Source organism: Quercus robur, chromosome 10 (genome assembly GCF_932294415.1).
Source record: "Quercus robur chromosome 10, dhQueRobu3.1, whole genome shotgun sequence".
NCBI lineage: Eukaryota > Viridiplantae > Streptophyta > Magnoliopsida > Fagales > Fagaceae > Quercus > Quercus robur.
In genome coordinates, this window is record NC_065543.1 from 22,383,163 (window position 1) to 22,404,308 (window position 21,146).

Consider the following 21,146-nt stretch of genomic DNA (forward strand, 5'->3'; position numbering starts at 1 on the left):
TTAAAATTTTTTTGCACTTATTTTCGAAATTTCAAACTCGTGTCGGGTTCGAACGGATGGGAAGGAAATTTTTTTTCTTCTCTATTTTTCGGCCTGTCTTCACCCGTTTCGTCTTGAAATGTAACCTGGATGATGTTTTTTAATTTTTAGAATTATTTTGCATTTGTTTATGAATTTTCTAAATCGGGTCGGGTTCGAACGGATAGGAAGGAAATTATTTTTGTTCTCTATTCTTCGGCCTGTCCTTGCCCGTTTCATCCAGAAATGAAGCCTGGATGTTGTTTTTTAATTTTTAAAATTTTTTTGCATTTATTTTCGAAATTTCAAACTCGGGTCGGGTTCGAACGGATAGGAAGGAAATTTTTTTTCTTCTCTATTTTTCGGCCTGTCTTCACCCGTTTCGTCTTGAAATGTAACCTGGATGATGTTTTTTAATTTTTAGAATTTTTTTGCATTTATTTATGAATTTTCTAAATCGAGTCGGTTTCGAACGGATAGGGAGGAAATTATTTTTGTTCTCTATTTTTTGGCTTGTCCTTGCCCGTTTCACCATGAAACGAAGCCTGGATGATGTTTTTTAATTTTTAGAATTTTTTTGCATTTATTATTGAGTTTTTTAACTCGGGTCGGGTTCGAACGGATAGGAAGGAAATTATTTTTGTTATCTATTTTTCGGCTTATCCTTGCCCGTTTCGCCTAGAAATGAAGCCTGGATGATGTTTTTTAATTTTTAAAATTTTTTTGCATTTATTTTTGAATTTTCTAACTCGGGTCGGGTTTGAACGGATAGGAAGAAAATTATTTTTATTCTCTATTTTTCGGCCTGTCATTGCCCGTTTCGTCTTGAAATGATGCCTGGATGATGTTTTTTAATTTTTAAAATTTTTTTGCATTTATTTTTGAATTTTCAAACTCGGGTCGGGTTCGAACGGATAGGAAGGAAATTTTTTTTGTTCTCTATTTTTCGGCTTGTCCTTGCCCTTTTCGCCTTGAAATGAAGCCTGGATGATTTTTAATTTTTCAAATTTTTTTGCATTTATTTTTGAATTTTCTAACTCGGGTCGGGTTCGAACGGATAGGAAGAAAATTTTTTTCTTCTCTATTTTTCGGCCTGTCCAGGCCCGTTCCGTCTTGAAACAAAGCCTGGATGATGGTTTTTAATTTTTAGAATTTTTTTTCCATTTATTATTGAATTTTCTAACTCGGGTTGGGTTCGAACGGATAGGAAGGAAATTATTTTTGTTCTCTATTTTTTGGCTTGTCCTTGCCCGTTTCGCCATGAAACGAAGCCTGGATGATATTTTTTAATTTTTAGAATTTTTTTGCATTTATTATTGAATTTTCTAACTCGGGTCGGGTTCGAACGGATAGGAAGGAAATTATTTTTGTTCTCTATTTTTCAGCCTGTCCTTGACCATTTCGTCTTGGAATGAAGCCTGGATGATGTTTTTTAATTTTTAAAATTTTTTTGCATTTGTTTTTGAATTTTCTAACTCGTGTCGGGTATTTGAACGGACTGGAAGGAAATTGTTTTTGTTCTCTATTTTTCGGCCTGTCCTCGCCCGATTCATCCTGAAATGAAGCCTGGATGATGTTTTTTAATTTTTAAAATTTTTGTGCATTTATTTTTGAATTTTCTAACTCGGGTCGGGTTTGAACGGAAAGGAAGAAAATTATTTTTGTTCTCTATTTTTCGGCCTGTCATTGCCCGTGTCGTCTTGAAATGATGCCTGGATGATGTTTTTTAATTTTTAAAATTATTTTGCATTTATTTTTGAATTTTCAAACTCGGGTCGGGTTCGAACGGATAGGAAGGAAATTATTTTTGTTCTCTATTTTTCGGCTTGTCCTTGCCCGTTTCGCCTTGAAATGAAGCCTGGATGATGTTTTTCAATTTTTAAAATTTTTTTGCATTTATTTTTGAATTTTCTAACTCGGGTCGGGTTCGAACGGATAGGAAGAAAATTTTTTTTCTTCTCTATTTTTCGGCCTGTCCTGGCCCGTTTCGTCTTGAAACGAAGCCTGGATGATGTTTTTTAATTTTTAGAATTTTTTTGCATTAATTATTGAATTTTCTAACTCGGGTCGGGTTCGAACGGATAGGAAGGAAATTATTTTTGTTCTCTATTTTTCGGCCTGTCCTTACCCGTTTCGTCTTGGAATGAAGCCTGGATGATGTTTTTTAATTTTTAAAATTTTTTTGCATTTGTTTTTGAATTTTCTATCTCGGGTCGGGTATTCGAACGGATAGGAAGGAAATTTTTTTTCTTCTCTATTTTTCGGCCTGTCTTCACCCGTTTCGTCTTGAAATGTAACCTGGATGATGTTTTTTAATTTTTAGAATTTTTTTGCATTTATTTATGAATTTTCTAAATCGAGTCGGTTTCGAACGGATAGGGAGGAAATTATTTTTGTTCTCTATTTTTCGGCTTGTCCTTGCCCGTTTCGCCATGAAACGAAGCCTGGATGATGTTTTTTAATTTTTAGAATTTTTTTGCATTTATTATTGAGTTTTCTAACTCGGGTCGGGTTCGAACGGATAGGAAGGAAATTATTTTTGTTATCTATTTTTCGGCTTGTCCTTGCCCGTTTCGCCTTGAAATGAAGCCTGGATGATGTTTTTTAATTTTTAAAATTTTTTTGCATTTATTTTTGAATTTTCTAACTCGGGTCGGGTTTGAACGGATAGGAAGAAAATTATTTTTGTTCTCTATTTTTCGGCCTGTCATTGCCCGTTTCGTCTTGAAATGATGCCTGGATGATGTTTTTTAATTTTTAAAATTTTTTTGCATTTATTTTTGAATTTTCAAAGTCGGGTCGGGTTCAAACGGATTGGAAGGAAATTATTTTTGTTCTCTATTTTTCGGCCTGTCCTTGCCCGTTTCGCCTTGAAATTAAGCCTGGATGATTTTTAATTTTTCAAATTTTTTTGCATTTATTTTTGAATTTTCTAACTCGGGTCGGGTTCGAACGGATAGGAAGAAAATTTTTTTCTTCTCTATTTTTCGGCCTGTCCAGGCCCGTTTCGTCTTGAAACAAAGCCTGGATGATGGTTTTTAATTTTTAGAATTTTTTTTCCATTTATTATTGAATTTTCTAACTCGGGTTGGGTTCGAACGGATAGGAAGGAAATTATTTTTGTTCTCTATTTTTTGGCTTGTCCTTGCCCGTTTCGCCATGAAACGAAGCCTGGATGATATTTTTTAATTTTTAGAATTTTTTTGCATTTATTATTGAATTTTCTAACTCGGGTCGGGTTCGAACGGATAGGAAGGAAATTATTTTTGTTCTCTATTTTTCAGCCTGTCCTTGACCATTTCGTCTTGGAATGAAGCCTGGATGATGTTTTTTAATTTTTAAAATTTTTTTGCATTTGTTTTTGAATTTTCTAACTCGGGTCGGGTATTTGAACGGACTGGAAGAAAATTGTTTTTGTTCTCTATTTTTCGGCCTGTCCTCGCCCGTTTCATCCTGAAATGAAGCCTGGATGATGTTTTTTAATTTTTAAAATTTTTGTGCATTTATTTTTGAATTTTCTAACTCGGGTCGGGTTTGAACGGAAAGGAAGAAAATTATTTTTGTTCTCTATTTTTCGGCCTGTCATTGCCCGTGTCGTCTTGAAATGATGCCTGGATGATGTTTTTTAATTTTTAAAATTATTTTGCATTTATTTTTGAATTTTCAAACTCGGGTCGGGTTCGAACGGATAGGAAGGAAATTATTTTTGTTCTCTATTTTTCGGCTTGTCCTTGCCCGTTTCGCCTTGAAATGAAGCCTGGACGATGTTTTTCAATTTTTAAAATTTTTTTGCATTTATTTTTGAATTTTCTAACTCGGGTCGGGTTCGAACGGATAGGAAGAAAATTTTTTTTCTTCTCTATTTTTCGGCCTGTCCTGGCCCGTTTCGTCTTGAAACGAAGCCTGGATGATGGTTTTTAATTTTTAGAATTTTTTTGCATTTATTATTGAATTTTCTAACTCGGGTCGGGTTCGAACGGATAGGAAGAAAATTATTTTTGATCTCTATTTTTCGGCCTGTCCTTGACCGTTTCGTCTTGGAATGAAGCCTGGATGATGTTTTTTAATTTTTAAAATTTTTTTGCATTTGTTTTTGAATTTTCTAACTCGGGTCGGGTATTCGAACGGATAGGAAGGAAATTGTTTTTGTTCTCTATTTTTCGGCCTGTCCTCGCCCGTTTCATCCTGAAATGAAGCCTGGATGTTGTTTTTTAATTTTTAAAATTTTTTTGCATTTATTTTCGAAATTTCAAACTCGGGTCGGGTTCGAACGGATAGGAAGGAAATTTTTTTTCTTCTCTATTTTTCGGCCTGTCTTCACCCGTTTCGTCTTGAAATGTAACCTGGATGATGTTTTTTAATTTTTAGAATTTTTTTACATTTATTTATGAATTTTCTAAATCGAGTCGGTTTCGAACGGATAGGGGGGAAATTATTTTTGTTCTCTATTTTTCGGCTTGTCCTTGCGCGTTTCGCCTTCAAATGAAGCCTGGATGATGTTTTTTAATTTTTCAAATTTTTTTGCATTTATTTTTGAATTTTCGAACTCGGTTCGGGTTCGAACGGATAGGAAGAAAATTTTTTTCTTCTCTATTTTTCGGCCTGTCCTGGCCCGTTTCGTCTTGAAACAAAGCCTGGATGATGGTTTTTAATTTTTAGAATTTTTTTCCATTTATTATTGAATTTTCTAACTCGGGTCGGGTTCGAACGGATAGGAAGGAAATTATTTTTGTTCTCTATTTTTCAGCCTGTCCTTGACCATTTCGTCTTGGAATGAAGCCTGGATGATGTTTTTTAATTTTTAAAATTTTTTTGCATTTGTTTTTGAATTTTCTAACTCGGGTCGGGTATTCGAACGGACTGGAAGGAAATTGTTTTTGTTCTCTATTTTTCGGCCTGTCCTCGCCCGTTTCATCCTGAAATGAAGCCTGGATGATGTTTTTTAATTTTTAAAATTTTTGTGCATTTATTTTTGAATTTTCTAACTCGGGTCGGGTTTGAACGGAAAGGAAGAAAATTATTTTTGTTCTCTATTTTTCGGCCTGTCATTGCCCGTGTCGTCTTGAAATGATGCCTGGATGATGTTTTTTAATTTTTAAAATTTTTTTGCATTTATTTTTGAATTTTCAAACTCGGGTCGGGTTCGAACGGATAGGAAGGAAATTATTTTTGTTCTCTATTTTTCGGTTTGTCCTTGCCCGTTTCGCCTTGAAATGAAGCCTGGATGATGTTTTTTAATTTTTAAAATTTTTTTGCATTTATTTTTGAATTTTTTAACTCGGGTCGGGTTCGAACGGATAGGGAGAAAATTTTTTTTCTTCTCTATATTTCGGCCTGTCCTGGCCCGTTTTGTCTTGAAACGAAGCCTGGATGATGTTTTTTAATTTTTAGAATTTTTTTGCATTTATTATTGAATTTTCTAACTCGGGTCGGGTTCGAACGGATAGGAAGGAAATTATTTTTGTTCTCTATTTTTCGGCCTGTCCTTACCCGTTTCGTCTTGGAATGAAGCCTGGATGATGTTTTTTAATTTTTAAGATTTTTTTGCATTTGTTTTTGAATTTTCTAACTCGGGTCGGGTATTCGAACGGATAGGAAGTAAATTTTTTTTCTTCTCTATTTTTCGGTCTGTCTTCCCCCGTTTCGTCTTGAAATGTAACCTGGATGACGTTTTTTAATTTTTAGAATTTTTTTGCATTTGTTTATGAATTTTCTAAATCGGGTCGGATTCGAACAGATAGGGAGGAAATTATTTTTGTTCTCTATTTTTCGGCCTGTCATTGCCCGTTTCGTCTTGAAATGATGCCTGGATGATGTTTTTTAATTTTTAAAATTTTTTTGCATTTATTTTTGAATTTTCAAACTCGGGTCGGGTTCGAACGGATAGGAAGGAAATTATTTTTGTTCTCTATTTTTCGGCTTATCCTTGCCCGTTTCGCCTTGAAATGAAGCCTGGATGATGTTTTTTAATTTTTAAAATTTTTTTGCATTTATTTTTGAATTTTCTAACTCGGGTCTGGTTTGAACGGATAGGAAGAAAATTTTTTTTCTTCTCTATTTTTCGGCCTGTCCTGGCCCGTTTCTTCTTGAAACGAAGCCTGGATGATGTTTTTTAATTTTTAGAATTTTGTTTGCATTTATTATTGAATTTTCTAACTCGGGTCGGGTTCGAACGGATAGGAAGGAAATTATTTTTGTTCTCTATTTTTCGGCCTGTCCTTACCCGTTTCGTCTTGGAATGAAGCCTGGATGATGTTTTTTAATTTTTAAAATTTTTTTGCATTTGTTTTTGAATTTTCTAACTCGGGTCGGTTATTCGAACGGATAGGAAGGAAATTATTTTTGTTCTCTATTTTTCGGCCTGTCATTGCCCGTTTCGTCTTGAAATGATGCCTGGATGATGTTTTTTAATTTTTTAAATTTTTTTGCATTAAATTTGGAATTTTCAAACTCAGGTCGGGTTCGAACGGATAGGAAGGAAATTATTTTTGTTCTCTATTTTTCGGCCTGTCCTTGCCCGTTTCGTCTTGGAATGAAGCCTGGATGATGTTTTTTAATTTTTAAAATTTTTTTGCATTTGTTTTTGAATTTTCTAACTCGGGTCGGGTATTCGAACGGATAGGAAGGAAATTATTTTTGTTCTCTATTTTTCGGCTTGTCCTTGCCCGTTTCATCCAGAAATGAAGCCTGGATGTTGTTTTTTAATTTTTAAAATTTTTTTGCATTTATTTTCGAAATTTCAAACTCGGGTCGGGTTCGAATGGATAGGAAGGAAATTTTTTTTCTTCTCTATTTTTCGGCCTGTCTTCACCCGTTTCGTCTTGAAATGTAACCTGGATGATGTTTTTTAATTTTTAGAATTTTTTTGCATTTGTTTATGAATTTTCTAAATCGGGTCGGGTTCGAACGGATAGGGAGGAAATTATTTTTGTTCTCCATTTTTCGGCCTGTCATTGCCCGTTTCGTCTTGAAATGATGCCTGGATGATGTTTTTTAATTTTTTAAATTTTTTTGCATTTATTTTTGAATTTTCAAACTCGGGTCGGGTTCGAACGGATAGGAAGGAAATTATTTTTGTTCTCTATTTTTCGGCTTATCCTTGCCCGTTTCGCCTTGAAATGAAGCCTGGATGATGTTTTTTAATTTTTAAAATTTTTTTGCATTTATTTTTGAATTTTCTAACTCAGGTCGGGTTTGAACGGTTAGGAAGAAAATTTTTTTTCTTCTCTATTTTTCGGCCTGTCCTGGCCCGTTTCGTCTTGAAACGAAGCCTGGATGATGTTTTTTAATTTTTAGAATTTTTTTTGCATTTATTATTGAATTTTCTAACTCGGGTCGGGTTCGAACGGATAGGAAGGAAATTATTTTTGTTCTCTATTTTTCGGCCTGTCCTTGCCTGTTTCGTCTTGGAATGAAGCCTGGATGATGTTTTTTAATTTTTAAAATTTTTTTGCATTTGTTTTTGAATTTTCTAACTCGGGTCGGGTATTCGAACGGATAGGAAGGAAATTATTTTTGTTCTCTATTTTTCAGCCTGTCCTTGACCGTTTCGTCTTGGAATGAAGCCTGGATGATGTTTTTTAATTTTTAAAATTTTTTTGCATTTGTTTTTGAATTTTCTAACTCGGGTCGGGTATTCGAACGGACTGGAAGGAAATTGTTTTTGTTCTCTATTTTTCGGCCTGTCCTCGCCCGTTTCATCCTGAAATGAAGCCTGGATGATGTTTTTTAATTTTTAAAATTTTTGTGCATTTATTTTTGAATTTTCTAACTCGGGTCGGGTTTGAACGGAAAGGAAGAAAATTATTTTTGTTCTCTATTTTTCGGCCTGTCATTGCCCGTGTCGTCTTGAAATGATGCCTGGATGATGTTTTTTAATTTTTTAAATTTTTTTGCATGTATTTTTGAATTTTCAAACTCGGGTCGGGTTCGAACGGATAGGAAGGAAATTATTTTTGTTCTCTATTTTTCGGTTTGTCCTTGCCCGTTTCGCCTTGAAATGAAGCCTGGATGATGTTTTTTAATTTTTAAAATTTTTTTGCATTTATTTTTGAATTTTCTAACTCGGGTCGGGTTCGAACGGACAGGGAGAAAATTTTTTTTCTTCTCTATTTTTCGGCCTGTCCTGGCCCGTTTTGTCTTGAAACGAAGCCTGGATGATGTTTTTTAATTTTTAGAATTTTTTTGCATTTATTATTGAATTTTCTAACTCGGGTCGGGTTCGAACGGATAGGAAGGAAATTATTTTTGTTCTCTATTTTTCGGCCTGTCCTTACCCGTTTCGTCTTGGAATGAAGCCTGGATGATGTTTTTTAATTTTTAAGATTATTTGCATTTGTTTTTGAATTTTCTAACTCGGGTCGGGTATTCGAACGGATAGGAAGTAAATTTTTTTTCTTCTCTATTTTTCGGTCTGTCTTCCCCCGTTTCGTCTTGAAATGTAACCTGGATGACGTTTTTTAATTTTTAGAATTTTTTTGCATTTGTTTATGAATTTTCTAAATCGGGTCGGGTTCGAACGGATAGGGAGGAAATTATTTTTGTTCTCTATTTTTCGGCCTGTCATTGCCCGTTTCGTCTTGAAATGATGCCTGGATGATGTTTTTTAATTTTTAAAATTTTTTTGCATTTATTTTTGAATTTTCAAACTCGGGTCGGGTTCGAACGGATAGGAAGGAAATTATTTTTGTTCTCTATTTTTCGGCTTATCCTTGCCCGTTTCGCCTTGAAATGAAGCCTGGATGATGTTTTTTAATTTTTTAAATTTTTTTGCATTTATTTTTGAATTTTCTAACTCGGGTCGGGTTTGAACGGATAGGAAGAAAAATTTTTTTCTTCTCTATTTTTCGGCCTGTCCTGGCCCGTTTCGTCTTGAAACGAAGCCTGGATGATGTTTTTTAATTTTTAGAATTTTGTTTGCATTTATTATTGAATTTTCTAACTCGGGTCGGGTTCGAACGGATAGGAAGGAAATTATTTTTGTTCTCTATTTTTCGGCCTGTCCTTACCCGTTTCGTCTTGGAATGAAGCCTGGATGATGTTTTTTAATTTTTAAAATTTTTTTGCATTTGTTTTTGAATTTTCTAACTCGGGTCGGGTATTCGAACGGATAGGAAGGAAATTATTTTTGTTCTCTATTTTTCGGCCTGTCATCACCCGTTTCGTCTTGAAATGATGCCTGGATGATGTTTTTTAATCTTTTAAATTTTTTTGCATTTATTTTTGAATTTTCAAACTCGGGTCGGGTTCGAACGGATAGGAAGGAAATTATTTTTGTTCTCTATTTTTCGGCCTGTCCTTGCCCGTTTCGTCTTGGAATGAAGCCTGGATGATGTTTTTTAATTTTTAAAATTTTTTTGCATTTGTTTTTGAATTTTCTAACTCGGGTCGGGTATTCGAACGGATAGGAAGGAAATTATTTTTGTTCTCTATTTTTCGGCTTGTCCTTGCCCGTTTCATCCAGAAATGAAGCCTGGATGTTGTTTTTTAATTTTTAAAATTTTTTTGCATTTATTTTCGAAATTTCAAACTCGGGTCGGGTTCGAATGGATAGGAAGGAAATTTTTTTTCTTCTCTATTTTTCGGCCTGTCTTCACCCGTTTCGTCTTGAAATGTAACCTGGATGACGTTTTTTGATTTTTAGAATTTTTTTGCATTTGTTTATGAATTTTCTAAATCGGGTCGGGTTCGAACGGATAGGGAGGAAATTATTTTTGTTCTCCATTTTTCGGCCTGTCATTGGCCGTTTCGTCTTGAAATGATGCCTGGATGATGTTTTTTAATTTTTTAAATTTTTTTGCATTTATTTTTGAATTTTCAAACTCGGGTCGGGTTCGAACGGATAGGAAGGAAATTATTTTTGTTCTCTATTTTTCGGCTTATCCTTGCCCGTTTCGCCTTGAAATGAAGCCTGGATGATGTTTTTTAATTTTTAAAATTTTTTTGCATTTATTTTTGAATTTTCTAACTCAGGTCGGGTTTGAACGGTTAGGAAGAAAATTTTTTTTCTTCTCTATTTTTCGGCCTGTCCTGGCCCGTTTCGTCTTGAAACGAAGCCTGGATGATGTTTTTTAATTTTTAGAATTTATTTTGCATTTATTATTGAATTTTCTAACTCGGGTCGGGTTCGAACGGATAGGAAGGAAATTATTTTTGTTCTCTATTTTTCGGCCTGTCCTTACCCGTTTCGTCTTGGAATGAAGCCTGGATGATGTTTTTTAATTTTTAAAATTTTTTTGCATTTGTTTTTGAATTTTCTAACTCGGGTCGGGTATCCGAACGGATAGGATGGAAATTATTTTTGTTCTCTATTTTTCGGCCTGTCATTGCCCGTTTCGTCTTGAAATGATGCCTGGATGATGTTTTTTAATTTTTTAAATTTTTTTGCATTTATTTTTAAATTTTCAAACTCGGGTCGGGTTAGAACGGATAGGAAGGAAATTATTTTTGTTCTCTATTTTTCGGCCTGTCCTTGCCCGTTTCGCCTTGAAATGAAGCCTGGATGATGTTTTTTAATTTTTAAAATTTGTTTGCATTTGTTTTTGAATTTTCTATCTCGGGTCGGGTATACGAACGGATAGGAAGGAAATTATTTTTGTTCTCTATTTTTCGGCTTGTCCTTGCCCGTTTCGCCTTGAAATGAAGCCTGGATGATGTTTTTTAATTTTTAAAATTTGTTTGCATTTGTTTTTGAATTTTCTATCTCGGGTCGGGTATACGAACGGATAGGAAGGAAATTATTTTTGTTCTCTATTTTTCGGCCTGTCCTTGCCCGTTTCATCCAGAAATGAAGCCTGGATGTGGTTTTTTAATTTTTAAAATTTTTTTGCACTTATTTTCGAAATTTCAAACTCGTGTCGGGTTCGAACGGATAGGAAGGAAATTTTTTTTCTTCTCTATTTTTTGGCCTGTCTTCACCCGTTTCATCTTGAAATGTAACCTGGATGATGTTTTTTAATTTTTAGAATTTTTTTGCATTTGTTTATGAATTTTCTAAACCGGGTCGGGTTCGAACGGATAGGAAGGAAATTATTTTTGTTCTCTATTTTTCGGCCTTTCCTGACCCGTTTCGTCTTGAAATGAAGCCTGGATGATGTTTTTTAATTTTTAAAATTTTTTTGCATTTATTTTTGAATTTTCTAACTCAGGTCGGGTTCGAACGGATAGGAAGGAAATTTTTTTTCTTCTCTATTTTTCGGCCTGTCCTGGCCCGTTTCGTCTTAAAACGAAGCCTGGATGATGTTTTTTAATTTTTAGAATTTTTTCGCATTTATTATTGAATTTTCTAACTCGGGTCGGGTTCGAACGGATAGGAAGGAAATTATTTTTGTTCTCTATTTTTCGGCCTGTCCTTACCCGTTTCGTCTTAGAATGAAGCCTGGATGATGTTTTTTAATTTTTAAAATTTTTTTGCATTTGTTTTTGAGTTTTCTAACTCGGGTCGGGTTCGAACGGATAGGAAGGAAATTATTTTTGTTATCTATTTTTCGGCTTGTCCTTGCCCGTTTCGCCTTGAAATGAAGCCTGGATGATGTTTTTTAATTTTTAAAATTTTTGTGCATTTATTTTTGAATTTTCTAACTCGGGTCGGGTTTGAACGGAAAGGAAGAAAATTATTTTTGTTCTCTATTTTTCGGCCTGTCATTGCCCGTGTCGTCTTGAAATGATGCCTGGATGATGTTTTTTAATTTTTAAAATTATTTTGCATTTATTTTTGAATTTTCAAACTCGGGTCGGGTTCGAACGGATAGGAAGGAAATTATTTTTGTTCTCTATTTTTCGGCTTGTCCTTGCCCGTTTCGCCTTGAAATGAAGCCTGGATGATGTTTTTCAATTTTTAAAATTTTTTTGCATTTATTTTTGAATTTTCTAACTCGGGTCGGGTTCGAACGGATAGGAAGAAAATTTTTTTTCTTGTCTATTTTTCGGCCTGTCTTTACCCGTTTCGTCTTGAAATGTAACCTGGATGATGTTTTTTAATTTTTAGAATTTTTTTGCATTTATTTATGAATTTTCTAAATCGAGTCGGTTTCGAACGGATAGGGAGGAAATTATTTTTATTCTCTATTTTTTCGCTTGTCCTTGCCCGTTTCGCCATGAAACGAAGCCTGGATGATGTTTTTTAATTTTTAGAATTTTTTTGCATTTATTATTGAGTTTTCTAACTCGGGTCGGGTTCGAACGGATAGGAAGGAAATTATTTTTGTTATCTATTTTTCGGCGTGTCCTTGCCCGTTTCGCCTTGAAATGAAGCCTGGATGATGTTTTTTAATTTTTAAAATTTTTTTGCATTTATTTTTGAATTTTCTAACTCGGGTCGGGTTTGAACGGATAGGAAGAAAATTATTTTTGTTCTCTATTTTTCGGCCTGTCATTGCCCGTTTCGTCTTGAAATGATGCCTGGATGATGTTTTTTAATTTTTAAAATTTTTTTGCATTTATTTTTGAATTTTCAAACTCGGGTCGGCTTCGAACGGATAGGAAGGAAATTATTTTTGTTCTCTATTTTTCGGCTTGTCCTTGCCCGTTTCGCCTTGAAATGAAGCCTGGATGATTTTTAATTTCTCAAATTTTTTTGCATTTATTTTTGAATTTTCTAACTCAGGTCGGGTTCGAACGGATAGGAAGAAAATTTTTTTCTTCTCTATTTTTCGGCCTGTCCAGGCCCGTTTCGTCTTGAAACAAAGCCTGGATGATGGTTTTTAATTTTTAGAATTTTTTTTCCATTTATTATTGAATTTTCTAACTCGGGTTGGGTTCGAACGGATAGGAAGGAAATTATTTTTGTTCTCTATTTTTTGGCTTGTCCTTGCCCGTTTCGCCATGAAACGAAGCCTGGATGATATTTTTTAATTTTTAGAATTTTTTTGCATTTATTATTGAATTTTCTAACTCGGGTCGGGTTCGAACGGATAGGAAGGAAATTATTTTTGTTCTCTATTTTTCAGCCTGTCCTTGACCATTTCGTCTTGGAATGAAGCCTTGATGATGTTTTTTAATTTTTAAAATTTTTTTGCATTTGTTTTTGAATTTTCTAACTTGGGTCGGGTATTTGAACGGACTGGAAGGAAATTGTTTTTGTTCTCTATTTTTCGGCCTGTCCTCGCCCGTTTCATCCTGAAATGAAGCCTGGATGATGTTTTTTAATTTTTAAAATTTTTGTGCATTTATTTTTGAATTTTCTAACTCGGGTCGGGTTTGAACGGAAAGGAAGAAAATTATTTTTGTTCTCCATTTTTCGGCCTGTCATTGCCCGTGTCGTCTTGAAATGATGCCTGGATGATGTTTTTTAATTTTTAAAATTAATTTGCATTTATTTTTGAATTTTCAAACTCGGGTCGGGTTCGAACGGATAGGAAGGAAATTATTTTTGTTCTCTATTTTTCGGCTTGTCCTTGCCCGTTTCGTCTTGAAATGAAGCCTGGATGATGTTTTTCAATTTTTAAAATTTTTTTGCATTTATTTTTGAATTTTCTAACTCGGGTCGGTTTCGAACGGATAGGAAGAAAATTTTTTTTCTTCTCTATTTTTCGGCCTGTCCTGGCCCGTTTCGTCTTGAAACGAAGCCTGGATGATGTTTTTTAATTTTTAGAATTTTTTTGCATTTATTATTGAATTTTCTAACTCGGGTCGGGTTCGAACGGATAGGAAGGAAATTATTTTTGTTCTCTATTTTTCGGCCTGTCGTTACCCGTTTCGTCTTGGAATGAAGCCTGGATGATGTTTTTTAATTTTTAAAATTTTTTTGCATTTGTTTTTGAATTTTCTAACTCGGGTCGGGTATTCGAACGGATAGGAAGGGAATTATTTTTGTTCTCTATTTTTCGGCCCGTCCTTGCCCGTTTCATCCAGAAATGAAGCCTGGATGTTGTTTTTTAATTTTTAAAATTTTTTTGCACTTATTTTCGAAATTTCAAACTCGTGTCGGGTTCGAACGGATGGGAAGGAAATTTTTTTTCTTCTCTATTTTTCGGCCTGTCTTCACCCGTATCGTCTTGAAATGTAACCTGGATGATGTTTTTTAATTTTTAGAATTATTTTGCATTTGTTTATGAATTTTCTAAATCGGGTCGGGTTCGAACGGATAGGAAGGAAATTATTTTTGTTCTCTATTCTTCGGCCTGTCCTTGCCCGTTTCATCCAGAAATGAAGCCTGAATGTTGTTTTTTAATTTTTAAAATTTTTTTGCATTTATTTTCGAAATTTCAAACTCGGGTCGGGTTCGAACGTATAGGAAGGAAATTTTTTTTCTTCTCTATTTTTCGGCCTGTCTTCACCCGTTTCGTCTTGAAATGTAACCTGGATGATGTTTTTTAATTTTTAGAATTTTTTTGCATTTATTTATGAATTTTCTAAATCGAGTCGGTTTCGAACGGATAGGAAGGAAATTATTTTTGTTCTCTATTTTTTGGCTTGTCCTTGCCCGTTTCACCATGAAACGAAGCCTGGATGATGTTTTTTAATTTTTAGAATTTTTTTGCATTTATTATTGAGTTTTTTAACTCGGGTCGGGTTCGAACGGATAGGAAGGAAATTATTTTTGTTATCTATTTTTCGGCTTATCCTTGCCCGTTTCGCCTAGAAATGAAGCCTGGATGATGTTTTTTAATTTTTAAAATTTTTTTGCATTTATTTTTGAATTTTCTAACTCGGGTCGGGTTTGAACGGATAGGAAGAAAATTATTTTTGTTCTCTATTTTTCGGCCTGTCATTGCCCGTTTCGTCTTGAAATGATGCCTGGATGATGTTTTTTAATTTTTAAAATTTTTTTGCATTTATTTTTGAATTTTCAAACTCGGGTCGGGTTCGAACGGATAGGAAGGAAATTATTTTTGTTCTCTATTTTTCGGCTTGTCCTTGCCCTTTTCGCCTTGAAATGAAGCCTGGATGATTTTTAATTTTTCAAATTTTTTTGCATTTATTTTTGAATTTTCTAACTCGGGTCGGGTTCGAACGGATAGGAAGAAAATTTTTTTCTTCTCTATTTTTCGGCCTGTCCAGGCCCGTTCCGTCTTGAAACAAAGCCTGGATGATGGTTTTTAATTTTTAGAATTTTTTTTCCATTTATTATTGAATTTTCTAACTCGGGTTGGGTTCGAACGGATAGGAAGGAAATTATTTTTGTTCTCTATTTTTTGGCTTGTCCTTGCCCGTTTCGCCATGAAACGAAGCCTGGATGATATTTTTTAATTTTTAGAATTTTTTTGCATTTATTATTGAATTTTCTAACTCGGGTCGGGTTCGAACGGATAGGAAGGAAATTATTTTTGTTCTCTATTTTTCAGCCTGTCCTTGACCATTTCGTCTTGGAATGAAGCCTGGATGATGTTTTTTAATTTTTAAAATTTTTTTGCATTTGTTTTTGAATTTTCTAACTCGGGTCGGGTATTTGAACGGACTGGAAGGAAATTGTTTTTGTTCTCTATTTTTCGGCCTGTCCTCGCCCGTTTCATCCTGAAATGAAGCCTGGATGATGTTTTTTAATTTTTAAAATTTTTGTGCATTTATTTTTGAATTTTCTAACTCGGGTCGGGTTTGAACGGAAAGGAAGAAAATTATTTTTGTTCTCTATTTTTCGGCCTGTCATTGCCCGTGTCGTCTTGAAATGATGCCTGGATGATGTTTTTTAATTTTTAAAATTATTTTGCATTTATTTTTGAATTTTCAAACTCGGGTCGGGTTCGAACGGATAGGAAGGAAATTATTTTTGTTCTCTATTTTTCGGCTTGTCCTTGCCCGTTTCGCCTTGAAATGAAGCCTGGATGATGTTTTTCAATTTTTAAAATTTTTTTGCATTTATTTTTGAATTTTCTAACTCGGGTCGGGTTCGAACGGATAGGAAGAAAATTTTTTTTCTTCTCTATTTTTCGGCCTGTCCTGGCCCGTTTCGTCTTGAAACGAAGCCTGGATGATGTTTTTTAATTTTTAGAATTTTTTTGCATTAATTATTGAATTTTCTAACTCGGGTCGGGTTCGAACGGATAGGAAGGAAATTATTTTTGTTCTCTATTTTTCGGCCTGTCCTTACCCGTTTCGTCTTGGAATGAAGCCTGGATGATGTTTTTTAATTTTTAAAATTTTTTTGCATTTGTTTTTGAATTTTCTATCTCGGGTCGGGTATTCGAACGGATAGGAAGGAAATTTTTTTTCTTCTCTATTTTTCGGCCTGTCTTCACCCGTTTCGTCTTGAAATGTAACCTGGATGATGTTTTTTAATTTTTAGAATTTTTTTGCATTTATTTATGAATTTTCTAAATCGAGTCGGTTTCGAACGAATAGGGAGGAAATTATTTTTGTTCTCTATTTTTCGGCTTGTCCTTTCCCGTTTCGCCATGAAACGAAGCCTGGATGATGTTTTTTAATTTTTAGAATTTTTTTGCATTTATTATTGAGTTTTCTAACTCGGGTCGTGTTCGAACGGATAGGAAGGAAATTATTTTTGTTATCTATTTTTCGGCTTGTCCTTGCCCGTTTCGCCTTGAAATGAAGCCTGGATGATGTTTTTTAATTTTTAAAATTTTTTTGCATTTATTTTTGAATTTTCTAACTCGGGTCGGGTTTGAACGGATAGGAAGAAAATTATTTTTGTTCTCTATTTTTCGGCCTGTCATTGCCCGTTTCGTCTTGAAATGATGCCTGGATGATGTTTTTTAATTTTTAAAATTTTTTTGCATTTATTTTTGAATTTTCAAAGTCGGGTCGGGTTCGAACGGATTGGAAGGAAATTATTTTTGTTCTCTATTTTTCGGCCTGTCCTTGCCCGTTTCGCCTTGAAATTAAGCCTGGATGATTTTTAATTTTTCAAATTTTTTTGCATTTATTTTTGAATTTTCTAACTCGGGTCGGGTTCGAACGGATAGGAAGAAAATTTTTTTCTTCTCTATTTTTCGGCCTGTCCAGGCCCGTTTCGTCTTGAAACAAAGCCTGGATGATGGTTTTTAATTTTTAGAATTTTTTTTCCATTTATTATTGAATTTTCTAACTCGGGTTGGGTTCGAACGGATAGGAAGGAAATTATTTTTGTTCTCTATTTTTTGGCTTGTCCTTGCCCGTTTAGCCATGAAACGAAGCCTGGATGATATTTTTTAATTTTTAGAATTTTTTTGCATTTATTATTGAATTTTCTAACTCGGGTCGGGTTCGAACGGATAGGAAGGAAATTATTTTTGTTCTCTATTTTTCAGCCTGTCCTTGACCATTTCGTCTTGGAATGAAGCCTGGATGATGTTTTTTAATTTTTAAAATTTTTTTGCATTTGTTTTTGAATTTTCTAACTCGGGTCGGGTATTTGAACGGACTGGAAGGAAATTGTTTTTGTTCTCTATTTTTCGGCCTGTCCTCGCCCGTTTCATCCTGAAATGAAGCCTGGATGATGTTTTTTAATTTTTAAAATTTTTGTGCATTTATTTTTGAATTTTCTAACTCGGGTCGGGTTTGAACGGAAAGGAAGAAAATTATTTTTGTTCTCTATTTTTCGGCCTGTCATTGCCCGTGTCGTCTTGAAATGATGCCTGGATGATGTTTTTTAATTTTTAAAATTATTTTGCATTTATTTTTGAATTTTCAAACTCGGGTCGGGTTCGAACGGATAGGAAGGAAATTATTTTTGTTCTCTATTTTTCGGCTTGTCCTTGCCCGTTTCGCCTTGAAATGAAGCCTGGATGATGTTTTTCAATTTTTAAAATTTTTTTGCATTTATTTTTGAATTTTCTAACTCGGGTCGGGTTCGAACGGATAGGAAGAAAATTTTTTTTCTTCTCTATTTTTCGGCCTGTCCTGGCCCGTTTCGTCTTGAAACGAAGCCTGGATGATGTTTTTTAATTTTTAGAATTTTTTTGCATTAATTATTGAATTTTCTAACTCGGGTCGGGTTCGAACGGATAGGAAGGAAATTATTTTTGTTCTCTATTTTTCGGCCTGTCCTTACCCGTTTCGTCTTGGAATGAAGCCTGGATGATGTTTTTTAATTTTTAAAATTTTTTTGCATTTGTTTTTGAATTTTCTATCTCGGGTCGGGTATTCGAACGGATAGGAAGGAAATTTTTTTTCTTCTCTATTTTTCGGCCTGTCTTCACCCGTTTCGTCTTGAAATGTAACCTGGATGATGTTTTTTAATTTTTAGAATTTTTTTGCATTTATTTATGAATTTTCTAAATCGAGTCGGTTTCGAACGGATAGGGAGGAAATTATTTTTGTTCTCTATTTTTTGGCTTGTCCTTGCCCGTTTCGCCATGAAACGAAGCCTGGATGATGTTTTTTAATTTTTAGAATTTTTTTGCATTTATTATTGAGTTTTCTAACTCGGGTCGTGTTCGAACGGATAGGAAGGAAATTATTTTTGTTATCTATTTTTCGGCTTGTCCTTGCCCGTTTCGCCTTGAAATGAAGCCTGGATGATGTTTTTTAATTTTTAAAATTTTTTTGCATTTATTTTTGAATTTTCTAACTCGGGTCGGGTTTGAACGGATAGGAAGAAAATTATTTTTGTTCTCTATTTTTCGGCCTGTCATTGCCCGTTTCGTCTTGAAATGATGCCTGGATGATGTTTTTTAATTTTTAAAATTTTTTTGCATTTATTTTTGAATTTTCAAAGTCGGGTCGGGTTCGAACGGATTGGAAGGAAATTATTTTTGTTCTCTATTTTTCGGCCTGTCCTTGCCCGTTTCGCCTTGAAATTAAGCCTGGATGATTTTTAATTTTTCAAATTTTTTTGCATTTATTTTTGAATTTTCTAACTCGGGTCGGGTTCGAACGGATAGGAAGAAAATTTTTTTCTTCTCTATTTTTCGGCCTGTCCAGGCCCGTTTCGTCTTGAAACAAAGCCTGGATGATGGTTTTTAATTTTTAGAATTTTTTTTCCATTTATTATTGAATTTTCTAACTCGGGTTGGGTTCGAACGGATAGGAAGGAAATTATTTTTGTTCTCTATTTTTTGGCTTGTCCTTGCCCGTTTCGCCATGAAACGAAGCCTGGATGATATTTTTTAATTTTTAGAATTTTTTTGCATTTATTATTGAATTTTCTAACTCGGGTCGGGTTCGAACGGATAGGAAGGAAATTATTTTTGTTCTCTATTTTTCAGCCTGTCCTTGACCATTTCGTCTTGGAATGAAGCCTGGATGATGTTTTTTAATTTTTAAAATTTTTTTGCATTTGTTTTTGAATTTTCTAACTCGGGTCGGGTATTTGAACGGACTGGAAGGAAATTGTTTTTGTTCTCTATTTTTCGGCCTGTCCTCGCCCGTTTCATCCTGAAATGAAGCCTGGATGATGTTTTTTAATTTTTAAAATTTTTGTGCATTTATTTTTGAATTTTCTAACTCGGGTCGGGTTTGAACGGAAAGGAAGAAAATTATTTTTGTTCTCTATTTTTCGGCCTGTCATTGCCCGTGTCGTCTTGAAATGATGCCTGGATGATGTTTTTTAATTTTTAAAATTATTTTGCATTTATTTTTGAATTTTCAAACTCGGGTCGGGTTCGAACGGATAGGAAGGAAATTATTTTTGTTCTCTATTTTTCGGCTTGTCCTTGCCCGTTTCGCCTTGAAATGAAGCCTGGATGATGTTTTTCAATTTTTAAAATTTTTTTGCATTTATTTTTGAATTTTCTAACTCGGGTCGGGTTCGAACGGATAGGAAGAAAATTTTTTTTCTTCTCTATTTTTCGGCCTGTCCTGGCCCGTTTCGTCTTGAAACGAAGCCTGGATGATGGTTTTTAATTTTTAGAATTTTTTTGCATTTATTATTGAATTTTCTAACTCGGGTCGGGTTCGAACGGATAGGAAGAAAATTATTTTTGATCTCTATTTTTCGGCCTGTCCTTGACCGTTTCGTCTTGGAATGAAGCCTGGATGATGTTTTTTAATTTTTAAAATTTTTTTGCATTTGTTTTTGAATTTTCTAACTCGGGTCGGGTATTCGAACGGATAGGAAGGAAATTGTTTTTGTTCTCTATTTTTCGGCCTGTCCTCGCCCGTTTCATCCTGAAATGAAGCCTGGATGTTGTTTTTTAATTTTTAAAATTTTTTTGCATTTATTTTCGAAATTTCAAACTCGGGTCGGGTTCGAACGGATAGGAAGGAAATTTTTTTTCTTCTCTATTTTTCGGCCTGTCTTCACCCGTTTCGTCTTGAAATGTAACCTGGATGATGTTTTTTAATTTTTAGAATTTTTTTACATTTATTTATGAATTTTCTAAATCGAGTCGGTTTCGAACGGATAGGGGGGAAATTATTTTTGTTCTCTATTTTTCGGCTTGTCCTTGCGCGTTTCGCCTTCAAATGAAGCCTGGATGATGTTTTTTAATTTTTCAAATTTTTTTGCATTTATTTTTGAATTTTCGAACTCGGTTCGGGTTCGAACGGATAGGAAGAAAATTTTTTTCTTCTCTATTTTTCGGCCTGTCCTGGCCCGTTTCGTCTTGAAACAAAGCCTGGATGATGGTTTTTAATTTTTAGAATTTTTTTCCATTTATTATTGAATTTTCTAACTCGGGTCGGGTTCGAACGGATAGGAAGGAAATTATTTTTGTTCTCTATTTTTCAGCCTGTCCTTGACCGTTTCGTCTTGGAATGAAGCCTGGATGATGTTTTTTAATTTTTAAAATTTTTTTGCATTTGTTTTTGAATTTTCTAACTCGGGTCGGGTATTCGAACGGACTGGAAGGAAATTGTTTTTGTTCTCTATTTTTCGGCCTGTCCTCGCCCGTTTCATCCTGAAATGAAGCCTGGATGATGTTTTTTAATTTTTAAAATTTTTGTGCATTTATTTTTGAATTTTCTAACTCGGGTCGGGTTTGAACGGAAAGGAAGAAAATTATTTTTGTTCTCTATTTTTCGGCCTGTCATTGCCCGTGTCGTCTTGAAATGATGCCTGGATGATGTTTTTTAATTTTTAAAATTTTTTTGCATTTATTTTTGAATTTTCAAACTCGGGTCGGGTTCGAACGGATAGGAAGGAAATTATTTTTGTTCTCTATTTTTCGGTTTGTCCTTGCCCGTTTCGCCTTGAAATGAAGCCTGGATGATGTTTTTTAATTTTTAAAATTTTTTTGCATTTATTTTTGAATTTTCTAACTCGGGTCGGGTTCGAACGGATAGGGAGAAAATTTTTTTTCTTCTCTATTTTT